Source organism: Cyanistes caeruleus, chromosome 4, assembly GCF_971803275.1.
Source record: "Cyanistes caeruleus chromosome 4, bCyaCae1.hap1.1, whole genome shotgun sequence".
NCBI lineage: Eukaryota > Metazoa > Chordata > Aves > Passeriformes > Paridae > Cyanistes > Cyanistes caeruleus.
In genome coordinates this window covers 10,885,085-10,899,067 of record NC_141704.1, presented here as the reverse complement: position 1 = coordinate 10,899,067, position 13,983 = coordinate 10,885,085, and positions in this window count along the sequence as shown.

Here is a 13,983-nt window from a genome sequence, read left to right as displayed (position 1 = left end):
TTGTGCTTCATTGAAAAAAATTAACTGATATTGTGGGTTTTAACTAAAAAAATCCCTTTGAAATGTCCTTGCTTGTGACAGAAAGATGACATTTTATACAAAAAAATACAATTTTTGTGAACAATTTTCCTGTAAAATAATTCATATTTGTGATCAATTTGACAACTCATAGATGCAAAAGTCTTTAAATATAACTCTCAGCTTTGCAGTGTTCTCCCCATAGTTCTCATTTCAGAAGAACTTTAATCTGCTCCTGCTTGGGGAAGCTTTGAGCACAATGCACCTCACTGGTTTGCTGAGTAGGGAGGGTCTCCAGAATGGAACTCAAACCAGAAATAAATTTATCTACTATTTAACTGGGAAAAAAAAGTATTTGGTGGATAGTTCTGAATCTGCTGTATTATGAGTTGCTTAAATAGTTGAAATTGTTCTTATGACATAATATTTTTTACTTAACTCTTTAAAATGCATTGGTGAAGACAATAAATAGGAGGGGAACTTTAGCTTAGAGTAGTATTACGGGTTGCAGGCTGCTTAATTTTTACACAGGAAGAGATTGATGCTTACAAAGTGGGATCAAATATAAACAGCTGCAATCCCTGTGTACTTTTTCTGTATTTGGACAAGTTTAGGAATCAGGCCTGGACATCTTTATGAAAATAAGACTATACACAACAGCAGTATTTTATCAGGTTGTTCAGTAAAGGAGGACTTCTGCTATCAGTGTAAGTATGGTTCCTTGAACTTTGGTGGATTATTAATTTAAACCAGATACATAATCAGCATTTTGGTAACCTCTTAAAACAAAAAAACATGTATGAATTTAATTGTAACCTGCTTTACTAGATATGAAAACACTATCAAATTAAAATGTAAATCAGCACACACAGGCAGAGATTTGACCTTCCTCTTCCAAGGCAAGTGAAGCTCCTGACTTCAATCTGTGAGGCACCTTATACACTTTGAGCAAACAACCACAAGTATTTTTGCAGTAGATTTATGATGCACTCACAGTATCTCTGTAACCAGATAATCGGTCCAAATTCGAACAGAGATTTCTGCATATGAACTTGTACAGCCTCTTTTGGTTTTTGTTTTTTTTCCAGGTTGATTAATGTATAAAAACTTTTTGTGTTGATAATGTTCTTACTAACAGGAGTTCTTACATCAGTCCCTACCCATTGCATCATGGCTAGCAGCTGCTCATTCTTCAGGCAGATAAATATATTCTCCCCTGGCCTGTGGGATACCTTTTTAACATCAGCAGGAGCTCTGCAGACCAAGAATGATCTATAGAGGCCAATTTGGGGAAAAAAACCCAACCAAGAAACCAAAAAACCAACCAAGAAAAAAACCAACACCACCGAAATAATACTGACCCCCCAAAAAACAGGAAGAAAACCTTCTCTGTTCTATGGTAAAATGTGAATATTTTAATATTTGCTCTTGAAATACAGTGAAATCAAATGAAATTAATAGGAGAGATGATTCACAGCAAGTGAATTTAACTGTGGAACTACTTGCTGTAGAATGCTGTGGATGTTGTTTACATTGGTTCAAGATCCAGGGGTAGACATGGATTAACTGAGGGCTGCTATAGACACAGAGTGGTGCTGTCTTGGTTTCAGGATGGCTCCCAAGCCACAGATCATCAGATACTGCCAGGGTATCCAGCACAAGTGTGTTGGCTTGGCTGCTCTGATGGTCTTCTGCAAACAGCCTCCATTGGCATCTGCTGGAGGCGGGGTGTGCCAGGTGGATCAGCCAGCACTGCTTCTCTCACAGTCTCACTCCCACTGCAGCATTCCCACCAAAGCCAAGGAAGCAGATTCTCGTCTCCGTGCATGGGACCAGTGCATGATTTGGTCACTCAGATTTGACTACCAGTCCACCTGTGTGCCTCAGACATTTTGTAATTATTTTTATATTATGTTTGAATGGAAACTTGATTTGAATGATGTTTCTTTGCATTTTATTCAAATAAGCATAAACATTGTAATAAGACTTTATCTAGACAGCTTAGACTACAAATACCAAATTCAACAGCTGATATGCATATTCAGATACTTACTTCATTTGCTTTACAATAGTGCTCTTTCCTGACTCTCCAGCACCTGCAGAAAGGGGAATGTTGAGAAGATATGATTGATAGATGAATAAGAAGCAAGTATTAAAAATAACTCTCTGGAACACAGAATATTCTATCTAGGAAGAGAAGTACAGATGTCTTAGTTTCTCATTGTACTAAGTATAAGCCCTCTCAAATGTCCATTTGGATTTAAAAATAACAAAGTCTAGGTAAAAGTATTAATACTGAAAAGGAAAGGGACACTTGAAATGAATGTTTAGTCAATTAAAGAAAATTACAGAATTTTTAATTAGCAAGTAAATAAAATATGGATAATATTTTGATTTCATCTCTGGCAGATGGGCAGGAAAACATGAACAAAGTACAGGCTCTGATAGTGTCCCATTTATTACCTGATTTATAGCTGCTCCTTCAATGTGTATTATGACCTATAAGCCAAGTAAACCAGCTCCATGCCCTTCAGCCAGCTTCCATGAGCAACTGCAAAACCAGAGTGTAAAGACTTACATGTGATCTAGCTCATGATGCAAAGGCAGCAGATGAGCAAAAGTCTTGACACTGTTTTTTTGCATCAGTTCTTCTGCCACATGGTCTTCTGCCATGAAGTGTTGTGGCTGAAAATGGGAAACCTGCAGAGCAGTGGGCCAGCTCCACCCTGGGAATGATCATGCAGAAAAACCCCACAGCTGCTGAGGAGGTGCAGGCATTTGCTTACACAGCCAGTTGAAGAAACCAGGCCATAGGTTTGGCCAGATTATGTACTACTAATTAGGCCTTTTATCTCATGGAAAGTGAGTAATCACAATGCAAAGTGTCTCCACTGCAAATCAACACCAGTGACTATCATCTTCGTTCAATGAGAGTGATAAGGGTTGGCAAGAGCTGCCAAAGAAGAGATGGATTTTGAAAGCACCTGAAGAGAGGATTTAACTTTGGGAATCCATGGGACAGGATGTATAGCATCAGAGAATATGCTGGTCCTCACAAGACACCCCCAGACTCATACCCTGTGCCTGAGAGCATTGTCCAAACACTTCTTGAACTCTGCCAGGCTGGTGCTGTGACCACTTCTCTGGGGAGCCTGTTCTGGTGTCCAGCCACCCTCTGGGTGAAGAAATTTTTCCCAATATCCAGTCTAAAGTTCCCCTGACACAACTTCATGCACTTCCTTTGAGTCCTGAACCAGGCTGAGGATGGAGGCTGGTGGAACCCCAGCAGTGACAGGTCCCCAGCCTGGTGTCCCCCCATTCACTGTGACCTTTGTGCCTGACCCGTGAGCCCATTGCTCATCCACTGTGTAACTCCAGCTGTGCACACTTTATCTAGAAGGATCTTGTGAGAGAAAGTATCAAAAGCTCTGCTGAAGTACAAAAAGATTAATCGCTGCTTTTCTCCTTGTAGATTGCTTTTTTCCTCATGGTATGGTGTCAAATACTTCTGACAAAACCAAAATCCAAGGCCTAAGTTTTTTAAACAAGGACTTCTCAGTAATTGGAACAAATTGATTCCTTTTTGAACAGATTTTGTAAAGGTAATAGTATTCAAATGAAAGGGATTAATTTACTCAAATGAATCACAAAAGGCAGCAAACCATACTCAAAGCATTTTCGGAAACCCATGATGTGAATGGCAGAAAGTGTGAGACAAAAACAAGCCCATGCAAAATGGGCTGATGCTGCCATCTGCCACAGTTTGGAAAAAATGCAAATTTGTTGTAGATCATTTATAATCCTTTCAGTGACCTTCTGAAGAACTTGGTAAAGCCCTGTCAGCAGAGCAGTGTTTGCTACACTTTTTGTAGGGAAGCCTGTACTGAGAATTCATACATTTGCTTCATGGAAAGATGCCAGGAAACATAATATAGAAATTAACTTCTCTTCCAATCTGAAAGATGGTGTTAAAATAGAGTGAGAGGCATAATTTATATATTTTGGATGTATTTTTCTACCTCTGTTCATCTTTAATTTTCAATCCAATAATGCTTTTATCTAAACAACAGATAACAACTTTCAGACTTTTGCTTCACCATGGATTATCATCTTATTGTAGCAGCATTTTCACCCCAGGAAGTGGGTCAGGATTAATTTTCTTTGCACCTAATTTTTTTATTCCTTCTCTTCACCATGTACCCTCCTCCTTTGGCCAGTCCCTGGTGCAGAAGACCAGGGATAGGGTTGTATTTCCACCTGCTGTAGTGGATTTCTTCTTGCAGAAATAGTGGCAAAAGTGCATCACAGAAGACTTGGTTTGACTGCACAGGGAGCTGAAGGCATCTTCCTTAAGCCCAGATTTTCTGAATTATAGACAAAAACTTAGGAGAAACAGTCTTGTTCTGAAGCTCAGAAAGAACTTAATTAAACTGAATTTTAAAAAACTCTGTCAGCTGTGATGATTTACAGCTCCACCTGACAGGTTCTAGTGATAAGTCATTGCCATATTTTATATTTCGCATATTTAAGATCTTAAATCTTAAATTTACTTCTCATTTCTGTCTCTATTTCCTTGACATGGGTAACTGCACAGAGAACACTGACACGAGAGACTCAGTCAATGCCTGAAACTCCAGCACAGCTCCTGGGAGCTGAAAGATGTCCCCACTGCCAGAAATATTCACATTTCTTCCCAAAGATCACCTCCACCATGCCACAGGGCACACCACATTCACCTTCAGTGAGGTGCTGAGCTCTGGCTGGCTGTGACCTGCATCTCTCCTTGCCTTGGGTATTCCAGAACTGCACCCCACCCTGTGCCAAGCATCTCTCCTTGCTTTGGGTATTCCACAACTGCATCCCACCCTGTACCAAGCATCTCTCCTTGCTTTGGGTATTCCAGAACTGTATCCCACCCTGTGCCAAGCATCTCTCCTTGCTTTGGGTATTCCACAACTGCATCCCACCCTGTGCCAAGCCTACTGTGGTTCTGGGCATCCTGGGACTGAAGAGCAGGCTCAGGAGGAGCAGTCATGCAGCAAGGCTGCAAAGGAGCTGTCCCCCAGCAGCTTGACACAGATCTCCCTCCAACTCTAGGAGTCATGTAGACAGAGCAGAAATAGGAAAAAACCCAGAGGTGTCTTGAAACCCAGTGAGAATCTCACAAATTCAAGTGGAAACAGAACCCAACCCCTCAGCTGTGATTTGACATTTTTTGTTTTTCTAAGCAGAATTTCTTTGAATAGTTGTGGAGAGTATTAGCTTTCAAAATTAGCATCTGCTCAGAAATTCTTATATATTAAAGTTCTTTTGTGTTTCAGATAAAGAATTATTATCTCTATAGTTATTATTCCTGTGGAAGGAAATGTTTAGTTTTGAAAACCTTCCAGAATTAAACATAAGGAAATAAAAAAACCCTGCTGAATACTTTGTTTAAAACCTGTCAGAAAACCCACTGACAATGACATAAATCAGCAAAAAGCAGAAGAAAATATTCAAATAAAATTAGAAAATGTTTCCCACCCCTCCCTGAGGTTTGTCTGTGCCATTCAGAGCTCTGGATGTTGTGAACTGGAATGGAAATCATATCTTCCTGGTCATCTTATGAGACTCAACAAATTTAGTCTATAAGAGAAAGAAACTTGAGGAAAAAAATTCGAAGATACAACCCTCTTGAGAGAACAAAGTCTTTAAATATTGCCCCACTCTCCAAAAAAGAAAACCAGTATATTCCCAACAATGGGAATATTGGGCTGTCTTTGTGCCCAAAGCATATGTTTCCAGAACAGGAAGTTAAGCTCCTGTACTACAGTAACTGATTAATTTAACTGGTGTTCAGTGTCTATACTATAAATTTCTACATTCAGACTACGTACCAGAGACCTTCCACAGTCAGTGGGGAGAAATATTTGTTACAAAAACTAAATCAAACAGCTTCAATTTCTGCTCCCCTGAAGCAGATTTTTAAATTAAATTGTGTGAGTTTTGCCCCAAAAAGGAGTAAAGTGAGATGAGCATGACAAGTCCTGTGGTCATTGGAGATAATGAGACATGGAGTAATACTTTGAAAATAAATAAGTTAAAATGTTAATGATTGTTTAGACTGAACCTACGTTCTTATTTCTGTGAAACATCACTGTGAGCATCAGCTATTTTGGCAGTATTTGGAATGTGCACTGCACTTTGCACACCTATAAATTGAAAGCTGGCATCCTGCCAGGCATGCAAACTTCATGTGATATGGCAGGCCAGGTACAGCCCTGATGCAAAGGAAAAAAATCACCTTGGAATTTGTTCCAGGCCCATAAAACAACCTGACCTTTTTCAAGTATAAATATGTAGAGACCAGATTCTTGGACATGTTGGGGGATGGGATGGCTTTGATAGCATGGGAACACCCAGCATGGAGCACTTTATGCTCTTGGCTGCTGGCCAGCTTGTGAGGAACGTCAGAAAGTGAAACCATTCCCCCCTCACCCATACAAACTTTAAACCATAGTGTGTCTGCCTGGGTCACAGAACTTGACACAAACAAACATGGTGTCTTTTCTTCTGAATACAAGTTCTATTTTTTGTAAAGGGATCTACTGGAGGCTGTAGAGACAATACACTATATTTTAAATATTCCTCTCAGAAAAGAGTCAGAATACACAGTTTTTTTCACATTTTAGGTGTAAGGAAAAAAAGTGATTACACTGAAAATTTATGATATACATCTCAATTTTTTTCTTAGTATTTTCTACCAACCTGCCTATTGCAAAAAGAAATGATGATATCTGGTCTGAAGTATAAAGGCAACATAAAGTCTGACTGAAGAGAAAACTAGGACTATGTAGCACTAGGCTGGCTTGAGTAAAGCTGCCCTTGATTTATGAAGTCTAAAACTTGTGTAATTTTTGATATCATCTCAGAGGTGTGGAAAGATGACAGGTACAAACCAGAACATGGTAGATTTAATCCTTTCCTATCTGGCCCTTTCACACAGCCATGGAAAGCATGATATGGTGCCCCCTCTGCACATTGCTTCAGCATCTCTGGTTCCAGATGTTTGAGAGACACTTTCACTCTAGTGGTGCAATAGACTCCAGATACACAGTTTATTCACTTCTCATTTTTTAAGGACAAGAAAATTTAGGTTATTAATATTTTTTAAAATTTTTTTTTTGTCTTTTCATTATGTGTTTTATGAAGAGTTTCTGACCTGTTCAGGAGCAAAAAAAGCCTTCCAAAACATTATCCACTGACAAATTTGAATTTTTATCATGTGTGCCATGAGTAAAGGAAGATACTGTAAAAATCTATAAAGAAGTATTTCAGATCCAAACGACCATCTTGTCTCATGAAAAGAGTGCTTCCATAGCTAATGAAACTGAAATAAGTTCAGGTTGGAAAGAAACATAATAGAAGTCTTTTTCATGTAGCTTCATGAAACTTGTAAAATTTCAAAGTATTTTACTAAAAGTATCTCAAGTACACTAATAGTGTCAGAAGAAGACTGGTTGTATAGGAAATATTTAACACCAAATTCTCTAATACTAAACACATACATATGTTCAGTAAATTCACCAATTTACTTGGTGTCCTGCTGTAAACCAGCTTTCAGTAATACTGCAAGGGCATAAAACCTTGAAGATAAAACTGCTTAACTTATATAAATTCCTCTTTATCTGGAAAATTCCTCTTTATCCTATACATTCCTCTTAAAGGATTTCTTACTTTTTCCTCATGGATAAGGTTGGATAAGGTCAAAGACAGAATGCTGAATTAGATAGATCCTGGTTCTAATTCAGTGTCCCAATTTCTTTTTGTAAAACTATATATAAATTATTTTAAATTTATGGAATTTTAAATTAAAAGATTGTTCTGGGTTTTTTTGACCAACTTAAACTTTCCTCATTAAGAGCAATATTTTATATTACTGTGGTACAGAAAATCTGTATTTTTAATCAGACTGAAAAGCTTTGTACCATCCAAATACTGATGGTACATAAAGAGTACCAAAAACTGCTGTTTTCCTATTATTATTTAAGAAACCTGCTTGTTCTTCCTTTATTTATTTTTGAATGATAATTGTTTGATTTTTAACAGGTATAAACAGACCTTTTTCATAAGACACAAAAAAACAGAGTTGATTTACTTTAGATAAAGGATCTAGTTGTCTGAATAAACATCAGTTTAAAAGCATTTGCAAGAACTGCAGTTACAAGAAAGGCAAAAAGAGAAACACTCTAATGATTAAAGACTGTTTTTCTATTCATTGGGAGAAACGCTGTTAACTTTTACAAGAGGTTGTTAGAAGAAAAATATTAAGACAATGGTGGTGTTAATGTGCTCTTGGATATTCCTTGTAAGCTACAGAGCACCATGGGAATAAAAAGACAAGAATAAAGCTGTATCAAGAAAAAGAATGTCTTTTCTTTTGTAATTATAGCCTCTGTCTTCTAATAAATTGATCGCAGTGGGGATTAGAAGTAGTAGTTTTTGAGAATATTATCTCTATTCATCTGAGTAGTTTTCATTCCACTCTCCATTATACATCAAAGAAGCCATTCTAAATCACTTTCTCTGTCCTTAAAAAATGGAATGAAACACTTTGCAAGACAAACAATATCAATATCTTGTGACACGTGTGGATTTTTTACCACTTATCAAACTTAATCCTCCTGCAGATTAATGCATGTAGATCCGTGAAAAAAAGAGATGTCTGCTATGTTCTGTGTAAGTTTGTAACATAACATTTATTCTAAATGCAAGTTCTCATTTCTCAAATATATTCTAAGTCAAGGATTTATAACATTTAAAATGTAATACATGCAGCAACATGGCCATTTCCAGCCCATTCCTTGTGTCTTCATGAGTGGCCACAACCAGAAAATATTTTAAACATATATTACAGAATACTCTTCAAATAAATTAGTGGGAGCTGAGAAATTCACTGTACTGAAATGTAATTCCAGAGGAAAAACAATCCCTCAATGGAAAAGCATTAAGAGCAATTTTTATTCTATTTACCCAACAGCAGCAGTTTGACTGTCCTGGCTTCCCTCTCTGCATCTTCCTGGAGTTTCTTTTCCAGTTCTCTGGATCTCCTGGCCGACTCCTTGCTCTCTGAACTGGCTCCACTGCCCATCTTGAGACAGTAAAAATTCTCTTTATGCAGCTGATTTACTTCTTATCAGCTTTAATTCAGAAGGACAACCATCAGTGCTTAAAGAAAATTTTAAAATCCCATTCGACCTCTCTGGTCAGCATTCAAATCAAGTGGTCCTTTTTCACCTGCCACATGACCTGGAGATGCTGTAGGCAGGCATTTACATAGGAACACAAAAAAGAAGTGTTGTGATGTCATACAACTGGAGTTACCCATTCAAGAGCAAACCAAGGTATGCATAGATCTCTCTTCTGGTTCAGGGAGGTTTTGCTCCACACTCTCCAGAAAACTGAGCAAAATGTCTTGAAACAGGATTGGAAATAACTATAGAGTAAAATTTTCAGCTTGTGTAGCAGTATGCATGCCCTGAAGCAAAAACCCCAGCACTTCCATTTTTAAATTTCCATCTTTCTCAGTGCTTATAGCTCTAAATATATATATCCTGTATTTTCAAATGACAGAATTTGAATTATTTTGATTTATTATTTTTGATTTATTAACTAGCATGTGGAACGTTTGCTGCATTTTCGTATTATGGCAAGTACATTTATTTTCTTGGAAGGGTAAAGGACACCTTACAGTAATTTGTAATAATTTTGTACAGACATTCCTTCATTAATATCATAATCTTAGCCATTTTTAAAAATTATTTTATTAGAAATTATCAGCTTTGGCTGAAAGCACCACACCTTTTCTTAAACAAAGGGCACAGGCCAGATTCTCCCCATGGATGTAATATTTTCAATTAGTTTCTTCATAGTGCAGAAATGTTATCATTTCATTTCATTTTCAGTTTCAGTTTCTTCATAGTATTACAGAAATGTTTTATGTGATATGATGAAAATACCACTTGGCACGTGGTGTCAGCAGTATATTGAGAAAATATATCTACTGTAATAGTGTGGCAGTGAAAAAGTATACAATTACTGCCAGAACAAAAAGATAAAAAATACTTTTTTTTGCCCTTTCTCTTCAGATTAAGGATTTAGATTAAATAAATCTCACCAGTGTGAGACTATTATTCATTCTAGACTTATACTAGCTCACCTCATAAGGTGAAGTTCTTCTGGTTATGTAAAAAGCATAAACATGAAATTACATTACAATTCTACAATCATTCACTAATACTAGTTAATAAAGCTCCAACTTCACAGTATGTAAATATATAAGGTTCAGCATGAAAATAATGTTTAAGGGTAAAATAAGCATGCAGGTTGTTTTGATTAATGTTAGAAGTATTTTTAGGTCAGAAGATCGATGAGGAAGAGGGCCAGAGGCAAGCTCATCCCATCCCTTGGAAAGAAACCTCCCCACAGCAGTGTGGAGCCCAGGTACAACAGGAAGGCAACTGCTACAGCCTGGGGAAGGTGAGAGTGATCAGAACAAATATCACCAGAACAAATATCACCAGTGCACTCATGAGCTCTGAGCTACTGGTGCTGGAGAGAGCTGTCTTCTGACAAAAGACAGGTCCTTTGCTGTGCTCATCTCCTTCAGCACTGACTCTCAGGACTGATTTTCGACCCCAGTGCAGTGAAGACACAAAGCTGTGGCTTGTCAGCAAGTTCTTCAGCCAGCAGCACACCAAGCCATGCAGATTTCAGTCTCCTTGCACCAAAATGAGCAATCAGTGCTTGTTAATGGCTCTATTTTTGCATATGTATTCACAATGCAAGGAAATTCTCTGTTTTGTTAAGCTTATATTCCTACTTTGTTTATTGTTTAAAACAGGCCATCATAAGATATTTACACAGCAATAGTAGTAACTGATTTGTTTAAAAAATGAAAATAAGCAACTTTGGAAGTGTGATAACAGGGCCAGGTGTCTGTTGATCAGAACTGTAGGCAAGTACAGTGTTCCTATCGATTTCAGAGGGGTTGAAAAGTAAGCATTTCTGAAAACTAACAGAACTAAATATTAACTGATATCACAAATCCTGGAGATGAACATCATCTCCAAATTACTGGCCCAATTCACTACTGAGTTGTTCTACACATTTACTAGTACAACTGTAGTAATTTTGCATTTAATTTTTGTGGTATCAAACTGGAAGAGGGTAAGGGTAAACCATTCAGTTCACTGGATAGGTGTAAATGAATCTTCATATACATAATTTTTCCTAGATGGAAAATAATGGAAAATCAATGTCCATCCCAAAATATAAGTTTCCTAACATTCTCTGTTATTATGGCTATGTACAGAAATAGCCTTTCTGAAGGCTATTTCTACTTACTTAAAGCTATTTTTACAGAAATGACTTTAAGTAAGTAGATGTCTAAATCAAGCAGATAAAAAGAATGTGCATAAATAAAGACAAAATCTATTATTCCATAAACATGCAGTGTCTATATTACCCATTTTATTTACTCAGCTCTACCTTCAAACTCTTAATAGTTTATTGAAAAAAGCCCTTTAACAATATTTCTATTTCTTTAGGGAGTAAACAGGATTCTTTTTTGCTTTAGACATCCTCTTCCTCCTCATCATCACTAAAAATGTTTTGATTGAGGAAATTTCTGCTAATGATTATTAAGCCAGAACCAACAGAGAATGCCTTACAGGGTTCAGTTGATTCTAAAATGTTTTTCAACATCTTTTCTTGAGCTCTTCTAGGTGCAATAATAAAAATATGGTCTCACCTTGCTTCTCTTCTATTGTTTCAACCACCTTAATCTGGTATGGAAATCTTTGAAGGCAAGTCTGGAAAATGCTCCTTTGAAATGAAGTTATGCTTTGTAAATAATATAGGTCTTGGGGCTGCAGTTGTTTCTGGTGATTCACTCTAGGTGGTGCTGATTAAATATAGAGTGTTCACTAAAGCATTCTGCAGCTGTACCAACTCTCAGACTGCCTGAAAGGCTGTTTCAAAATCTCTTCAAAATCCTTGGATGGGCATTTCAGATTCCAGTTGCAAATTTTTATTTTGTATTAATGTTTTACTGGTCTGGGATTTTTTGGCAAATTATATAGATTCTCCTGATAACAAAATTCTCAAGTAACTTAAGTTTTAATTTTCAGTTTCATCTGAAAATACTAAATGTGTCCTAGCCAAAGAAAGAGGAATAGCTAAGGAAAGTCATACCTTTTAAATTTTGTCTCTTACTTTCTCTCTAGGACTTTGAATTTATAATTTGTTCAGACTGGAATTTATTAATATTTTCCACTTTTTCACTGAAATGAATGTTTTGCCTTTTCTCTGATAAAATTTAGTGGAATGACATAGATGAAAAAGGAGGAAGTTTTATAGAGAATAGATTTCTCTAAATTTAGGAACTTTTAATACAAATCCTTCAGTATGCTTCTAAATAAAGGAAGCTTGAAAAATCTCCAGCACAATGCCTTTTACAATCAGAGGAAACTGTTCATCTCTTTTGTCTGGCTACTGAATTTCTTGCAATGTGCCTCCCAATTACACTCTGGCAACATTTCTGTGGGAAAAAGACCCACTGAAACATTGACAAACCCATCCAGACTTTGGTAATTTCCAGTGTGCAAAGATACCTGCTCAGTGACAGATATTTTATCTTTTGAGACCTGTTCTGAGCCTTATCTCTGGCACTGGGCCACAGTCAGGGTGTCAGAATGTGGAGCTGAGGTGGTGTCCCCAGGCAGGGCTGTGCTGTGTCCCCTGCTCAGGCTGCAGTGTCACCTGCAGTGACTCCTCCTGGCAGCTTTGCACAGGAATGGACCCAGAGGAAGCCTCATCATTCAGCAATGAAGAGCCCTGGGAAACTTTAAGTTTGAATTTATTTCTACTTGGAGCTGAGGGTTAGACTAGAGACCACAGGAAGTCCCTCCCAGCAAAAATAGTTCTTTTGTTTTCTTAGAGAAATTTCAACTAGCTTTACCTTAGCTTTAATTTATAAAGCTTGGGCTTAAAATAAATATATATATATATTTATTGGGCTTAAAATATATATTTGGGCTACCAAGGCCTTTGTTTTACTTCTTTTTTTTACCCTCAATATAAACAAAAACATAGGACCTGATATTTTTTTTATTTGCTCTGCCTCTTCCTAAGCTTTCTGTTTCCCTTTTCAGCACAGAATATAAGTATGAAAATCTAAGTGAAATCTAAGATTTTTGTGTCATTTCAGCCCCTCACCACCCAATTTGTCATCTTCTCTCTAGGAAACCTTACCAAATAGCAGTAGAAAAAAAAAATAAAATCTTGGCTCTTAGCTCTATCTTAGTACAGCGATGATACTGCAAAATTTGCAAAGCCATTTAGTTCTATGAGAAAGGTAAAAGGAATGGTCATTCATTTCTACTGCTCACAGAGGTGAAACAAAAAAAGAAGGATAAAAACAACATTACAGATGTCTAAAGAAAATGTTTTTTAAACAATGAGTTCTTACATTTTAAATCCTATCCAAATATTTTTCCTGAAGTATTGATATAAGCAGAAATACTTTCCCTTTTTGTGAAAATCTTTATCCCACTATGACATAGGTGAGCTGCTGTGGCTTCAGTACACTCATTATCCTTCATTCTGTAATTGCAGCTTATGCTGACTCAATGGAATGCAACACTGTGAGAAAAAAGTTCCTGAGCACTAGGGGGGACTGGCTGGATGAGATTGGTGCAGGTGAGAGCCACTGAGCTCTGACAAGTTTGTCACTACTTCAGCTGAAACATTTTCTGCGTTATCAGGAGTCCTACGCCAATTTTTGACAGTAGACGTGTGGCTGAGCTGCTGTGTGCAGATTAAGAACTGGTCATTCCAAAAGTCTGAAACTTGATATGTATATTTGGCTGACCTGTGGGGAAAAAACCAACATCCAGTACACAGCTATAAAAGCCCAAACCCTTC